The 7,258-nt window shown below is 43.8% G+C and overlaps 1 long non-coding RNA gene across 1 annotated transcript; it reads left to right on the top strand.

The window, feature by feature from the left end:
• The first annotated feature begins 1,734 nt into the window (after positions 1–1,734).
• Positions 1,735–6,704, top strand: LOC124089684 (uncharacterized). The gene is made up of 4 exons (XR_006850832.2): positions 1,735–1,858; positions 2,975–3,197; positions 4,171–4,271; positions 5,373–6,704. It is a non-coding gene; the product is annotated as an uncharacterized LOC124089684 (long non-coding RNA).
• The last annotated feature ends 554 nt before the right edge of the window (positions 6,705–7,258 follow it).

The raw sequence follows: 7,258 nt of genomic DNA, 5'->3' as shown, positions 1-7,258 counted from the left end.
CTCATCTGAGGATTAATGTCCTGATTGTTTCTACACAGGAAGTTTCCCATTTGGTCTGGCTGAGAGGCAGCTCCAAAATGAACCATGCAGTGGCAGTCTTCCGGTCTCACCGAGCCTCCCTCCCCTGCTCCTAAATCACCTCGCTCCCCAGTCGCTGCAAATGCTTCTCACGTGCTGACAGTTCACACGGTTCAAGACAAGAGTCCGGGTTGGAGCCGGAACCAAGCAGTACAGGGGGGAGGCAAGTGAGATGGTCTTTAAGTTAAGTGACAGGGACAGGAGGTGCAACTGCCTGCTCTTCCCAGCCCTTTCTCATCTGGTCCTGTTGATGTGTCCCCTGCAGTGGTTTACCTCAGGCAAGTCATGTGAACTCTGCAAACCTTAGTTTCTTTCTTTTTTCTTTCCTTCTATATTTTCCTCCCTTTTCTTCTCTCCCCCCTCTTTTTCTTCCTCCCTCCCTCCCTTCCTCCCTCTTTCCTTCCCTCCTTTCTTTCTTCCTTTCATCTTATTTATTTTTAATACCAGAGATTAAACCCAGGGAGCTTTACCACTGCGCTACATCCCCAGCACCCCTCTCCTTTTTTTTTACTTTAAGAAAAGATCTTCGGCTGGAGCTGAGGCTCAGTGGTAGAGTGCTTGTCTTGTGTGTGTGTCTCTCTGGGTTTGATCCTCAGCACCACATAAATAAAATAAAAGTATTACGTCCACCTACAACTAAAAAATTTTTTTAAAAAAAGAAAGAAAGAAAAGGTCTCATTAAGTTTTTGAGGCTGGCTTTGAACTTACAATCCTCCTGTCTTAGCTTCCTGATTTTCTGGGATTACAGGCATGAGCCAGCCATATAAAAAGCAGGCTTAGTACTGCCTACCTTAGAGAAGATTAATGAATTATTTAGAAAAAGCTCCTAATATAGTACCAAGCACACAAGAAATGCTTTGAATGATAGTAATAGCAAATGCTTATATTGTACCTCCTGCTTGCCATGAGTGATTTTAAGCACTTAATATATTTAATCAATTCAATCCTCACAACCCTGTTAGGCAGCCTCCACTATTATCCCCATTTTATAGAAGAGGAAACTAAGGCACAGAAAGATTCTGGAAATTTTCAAACATCACAGAGAGCTGGTACAGCTGGAATTCAAACTAAGGCCCCAAGATATCTAGGAACAACAGTTAACCATTAAATGCTGCCACATAGCAGCCTCACCTGTAGTAAGCTAGAGGTGGAGGAGGCTTCCCTTACTGAAATGGGCTTCGTGCACCATAATTCGGAACTGAAAAGAGGTCACCTAACTGCTAATTTTACATTTGAAGAAAACAAGTGGAGGGACATGACCGGGCCAGGGTCACACGGCTCCTGCTGGGTGCTTTGCCTTGCGCTGTTTCCACCACACCTCTCTTTGCCCCAGGAAGGCTGCCTCTGGAAGCCAGGGAGGAATTAAGGACACAAAAGCACATTTGAAGAATCCACTGCCATGCACAGCAATTGCTTCAAAATGAGAAGGTCTCACTTTGTCCAGAGGAAGATCTATTTATGTGAGCCTCCACTCCCTCCTGAATTCAGGCAGCCGCAAGTCCAGTGAAGAGGGAGCAATTGTATGAATCGCACCCCACCCTGCACTCCCCAAACACACCTAGTACCTGCCACATTCCCACCAAGGGATAGTTGCTCATGTTGTTCCTGAGCCTGAATCTCCCATCCCTGTCCCTACCTAATGCCTAAAGAAGCTCTCCTTAGGTTTCAGGGGACATCTGGAAAGCTGCTCTCTTGGTGAAGTTTCCAGAACCTTCCGGGCCAGATGGATTTTCTGAACTCCAGAGATGGGAAGTTCCAGCCCTGTATCAGCCAGGCCTAGGTTTGTGTTCTCCATTCACACAGGTCTGGATCTGTGACCTTTGGCCACTACCTACATCATCTCCCTGTCTCCATTTCACTACTTCTCAAAGGAAATAATAATAATCCCTTTCTCATGGGCTTATAAATAAAGATTCACATATATACAGAAAGAATTTAGCACAGGGCCTAGAGCTCAAAAAATGAGACACACAATGGCTTCCAAAGGTGTCTTATTGCCACATGCTGTTTTGCTAGTTGCTTGGGTTTGCATCTTATCTCCCCCACTAAGATATCTCTCTTTGTCAAGTTCATTTTTCCATTCCTGTGGCACCTGAGCCCCTACAGTCTGTACTCTGTGAGGGTGCGCTAAATCAAAGTGAACTAGAAACAAAAAAGATGAGTTAATTATAGCAAAGAGCAAAAGGCTATAGTTTTATTGGAAGCCTATGATGATTGTCTTTATCCATAGACTTCCCAGATTCTGAGAGGCAAAGAAGAATGGAATATCACTCTCCATTCTCATTACTAGTGTGATTAGAGATTAGGCTGAGAAAAATCAATAATAATAATAATAACCTCTACCTATTGAGGACTTCAAATAATCCATATCAGTCTCGGGTACTCTTTACTTCATTTATTGCTTACTAAAATCCTATGAGGTAAACATTCTTACCCCCATGTAGGGATCGGACAACTGAGGTTCAAGATCAAGTCACCCATCAGAGGTCAGATGCCAAACATGTGGCCAAGCTAGGATTTAAGCCCAGGTCTGTCTGACTCCCAAGTCCACGCTGTGTGCTAGAGTCTATAAACTACCTTCTGCATGCTGACCTGGGCCTAATTTTGTATGTCCATCAAACTAAGATGGGGTTTATATTTTTAATTGTTGAAAAATGGTTAATATTTTACACCACTTGAATATTGTATGAAATGCAAATTTTAGTGTCCATAAAGTTTCATCAGGACTCAGCTACATCTGCTTCTTTCTACAACGTCTGGCTGTTTTTGTGCTTGAACAGACAAGACAGTGTGTTTGCAGGAGAGACTGCATGTCCATCAATGCCTGAAATATGTACTTTCTAGTTTTTTACAGAAAAGTTTCCTGACCCCAGCTCCATGTCATGCTGTCTTACAGATAAACTTACTGCCAAGAAAACGTCCTTTTTCATAAAAAGTCATGCTTCAAAAAGGGCATCCTTCCCTGCAGCAATAAAAGTTGGGGTTTGGATTCTGACTTGATGCATGCCTAGCCAGCCCTGATTCTTGTTGTCACCCAGCTCCTGATGGGATTTGGAAGGCAGAGCCACTAGCCTCCAAGAGGCAGGGACGACAGGCCAGAGCAAGCCTGGAAGCAAAGGGTAAGGGATTTAGACAGAGAAGCCAGCTTGGTTTCATGAATTCCTTTGCCCCCAGGATTCATGGTTTCCTGCCACATCTTGTTCAGCTGTGGATGTGTCCAGGCCCAGACAGGGCGGGCAGGCTGGAAACAATGAAAGCATGGAGGTGCCAGGCCCCATGATCCTGTATTCAGCCTCCACCCTGACCATGGGCAGAGGCCCAGCTCCGCAAATCTGACCCCACACCTACCTGCCTGAGACCTCAGTCTTCTCGTACATAAAATGAGAGGTTGGCTGGGCTACTCTGGGCCATCTGCCTCCTGCACCTGGCACCTGCCTTCTGCCTGGAGCAGGCTTTCTCTTTTTGCTTCATATACTCCCAGGCCAGTGTCTGCCTGTGGGGGAATTCCAAAGGGCAGATTTTGCTTTGTGGCATTCCTTCATCCAGGGAGTGCTTTTGAGCACCTGCTGTGTCCAGCTTTGTAAAGATACTAAACAAGCAAAAGCAATGGCACTTCCTATTTGTTTCCAGGTCCAAGCTGTGCAGGTGAGGAGCTACAGAAGCATCCCAGCTCTCAGATTCCTTGAACAAACTCTGAGCACAGGTTACAGACTTGGCACGCTCCAGGTGCCTTCGTCTCCATACTTTTGCTTTAGCTACAGACCAGGCCTGTGACCCAGACCCATTTTTCAGATGAGAAAATTGACTCTGAGAAGTTGCCTACAGATCAAATGGCTATTAAGGGTGGAGCTAGGCTTCAATGCAGGTCTCACTTATTCCAAAACCTGTGCATCTTTGAAAAACTGGGCTGCCCCCTCCACCAGGGTGTCATTGGGTACCTATGTAGGTACAGGATAGAGATGTTAAAATAAATTTATTGAGGGGGGGGGAAATTATTTAAGCCTTTAACACAACAGAAAGAGCACATATCAGCAATCAAACTTGTTCTAGAACAAACTATTTTAATCACTGCATGATTTTTTTCTTACCTAGGTCTCAGTTTTTCCGTCCATAAAACTGGAATGAAGAAGCTGGATAAAGCAATCTCAAAGCATCACCTACTTCCCTTGCTTCTCCCTGTACCTGCTGCACAGGTGCTATGCTTGGTTACAGGATTCATAGTTCAGCTCTGGTTCTGAATCATAAAACTCAACCCAGTGGATTCTATCAGAAAATTTAAGGAGGGTGGGGGGCAGGCCCTAATAAAACTCAATGGTTAGGCTATGTGGATTCAAACATCAAAACTGTTTCAGGAAAAGATGAAGACAAAGATGCTACGTAGATGCTGTCTTTCCTATTTTATTCCATCCTGCTTGATGTTTATGGAATTCTCTTTCCAAAAGTATCTTAGGTTTCTGTTGCATTTGAGTTTTCAGAATTTCCCCAGGCAGGGTCATCGAAGAACCTGGGGAACAGGTGGCAGAAAGAAGAGAGAGGCCCTAAGGATGGGAGGGATTTAGGCAAAGTGTGAGCAAAGATTTAAATAAAAAAGTAAAAAAAAAAAATTGGGGGAAACAGTGAGGTTATCAGTTGTTTTTGATGGAAATTATCAGGAAGTTAAGGAGAGATTAGAAATATGGGTATCCTGAGTGCTATTAGCAAATTAAAAATGTGATTTGACACCCCAATAGCAACAAGTACACTGACCACTCAGATCTTGGTTTCTAATACCTTTGTCCTATAAAAGAAGTATAATTCCCTGAAGAAATGCCTGATTGTAGTAAGACTGTGGCAAATATTCAATAATCCTGAAGCATCTTGTAATGCCAGAAAGTAATGAAGTGCTCAATATAGAATAAATAAATAAAACCTAGAAGCCAGGCACTGTGGCACATACCTGTAATCCCAACAGCTCAGGAGGCTGAGGCAGGAGGATTGTGAGTTCAAAGCCAGCCTCAGCAAAAGCGAGGTGCTAAGCACCTCAGTGAGACCTTGTCTCTAAATAAAAGAAAAAAACGGGGGGCTGGGGATGTGGCTCAGTGGTCAAGTGCCTCTGAGTAATTAAATTAAATTAAATCTATAATGATGGGAGAATGTCAAAGGGAAATATGAACCAACTGAAAGAGACTCCAATGGACAAAGCTGGAAAATTTTGATCAGTAAAATAAAGTAGTACATATAAAACAAATATCCAAAAATCCACACTGATATAAATATATGATTGAAAAAATAAATCTCTCATTTATCTCTTATAGGAGAATCCCAAGTAACTTATATGGATACTCTGCCCCCAGAAGAGGGAGCATAACTCCTTAAGGGTGGCCTGTGAAGAATGACCTCCCTCCAAAGAAGAAAGCATGGAAAGAGAGCAAAGGGGATTGCATGGTGAAGAATCCTGACAAGCACTCTCTCAGCCAGGTGATCAAGGTCAACATCGATAGCAATTGCTCACTTGCTCCGAGGTTATAAAAATAGCACTTAAACTCTGTGGTCTTCCTGTCCTAGAACCCAGAACCCCAATCTACTCATGAAACTAAACATCAGACAAATTCCAAAAGTGGGATCTTCTACAAAATACCTGACCAGTGCTCCTTAGAACTGTCAAGGTCATCATGACCATTATGATATATCTTTTGTTTTCTGTTTGTGGTTCTTGGCTCATAACTCCCTCTTAAGGGCAGGCCACAGAAACTAAACTTCTCTTCCCCAAGGCAGGTTTCAAAAATCCTAATCTTCACCTGACCATAAAGAAATTCTCCAGCAGGGCACGGTAACACATGCCTGTAATCCCAGCGGCTCAGGAGGCTGAGACAGGAGGATTGCAAGTTCAAAGCCAGCCTCAGCAACATCGAGGTGCTAAGTAACTCAGTGAGACCCTGTCTCTAAATAAAATACAAAATAGGGCTGGAGATGTGGCTCAGTGGTCGAGTGCCCCTGAGTTCAATCCCTGGCGTGGAAAAAAAAGAAAAAGAAATTCTCTGACCTACCATACCTGATTAAGTAAGTCATAAGACCCTCATTTCAGAAAGGATCCTGCCCCATACCCCAGAGAAAGGGATGCCGCACAGAGAAGCCAAGAAAATCTGAATCGGTGGGGTTTCTCCAGTCAGTCTATTAGCATTACATTACACCCTTTGTGTCCAATCACATTTATTTATTTATTTATTTCTCTCTGTGTGTGCTTGTGGTACTGGGAATTGAACCCAGGATACTTTACCACTCACTATATCCGGGCCCTTTTCATATTTATCTTAAGACAGGGTCTTACTATGTTGCCTAGACAGGCCTCAAACTTGAGATTCTCCTGCTTCAGCCTCCTGAATAGCTAGGATTATAAACAAGGGCCACCATGCCCAGTTCCAATCACATCTCTACAGGGTTGTCCGTGTTTTGATCATGGTTATGCGATGAAGACTACATAAAACCCCCCAAAGATAGGGTTCAGATAATTTCCAGAGAGCGGAAGGATCCTGGAGGGTGGGTGTGCCCAGAGAGTAGAGAACCTCCACACCCCTTCCCCCATTCCTTACCCTATGCATCTCTTCATCTGTGTTCTTTGTAATAAACTGGTAAATGTGTTTCTCTAAGTTCTGTGAGCTACTCCACCAAACTTAAAAATTCCGAGGAGGGGGTTGTGAGAACGCTAGTTTATAGTTGATTAGCCAGAAGAACAGGTCACAAGCTGAGGCTTGCAACTGGCACCTAAAGTAAGCGGGGCCAGTCTTTGAGACTGAGCCCTCAACCTGTGGGATCTGATGCTACTTCCAGGAAGAGTGTCAGAACAGAAGTGAATTAGAGGACAGCAGCTGGTGTCTGCTGCAGACTCAGTGGCTTTCTTGCTGGCAGGGAGCAGTCTTCACACACCCGCATCACAGAAGTGGCCTGTGTTGAGTAGAAGAAACTGAGCTAGTTCTTCCTCTGGGTCTCGAGAATCATCAAAACAAGGAAAGTCTAAGAAAGTGTCATGGCTGAGAAAAGTCTGAGGAGTCATGACACCTCAATTTAATGCATCCTGGATGCCACAGTCATGCAAAAACCACAACAAAAAAACTGATGCCAGAAAAATAGCCTGTAGTTCTTTGATAGTTTGGAGAAACACGTTTAAATAGCTTTTTTCCAGGGCAGAAATCCAGTTATTTGT

This window comes from Marmota monax, unplaced genomic scaffold (assembly GCF_021218885.2).
Source record: "Marmota monax isolate L192 unplaced genomic scaffold, Marmota_monax_Labrador192_F-V1.1 WCK01_AAM20220418_F8-fsc00041, whole genome shotgun sequence".
Taxonomy (NCBI): Eukaryota; Metazoa; Chordata; class Mammalia; order Rodentia; family Sciuridae; genus Marmota; species Marmota monax.
The sequence above is the reverse complement of the archived record's forward strand: the minus strand, read 5'-3'. Positions and strand labels throughout refer to the sequence as shown.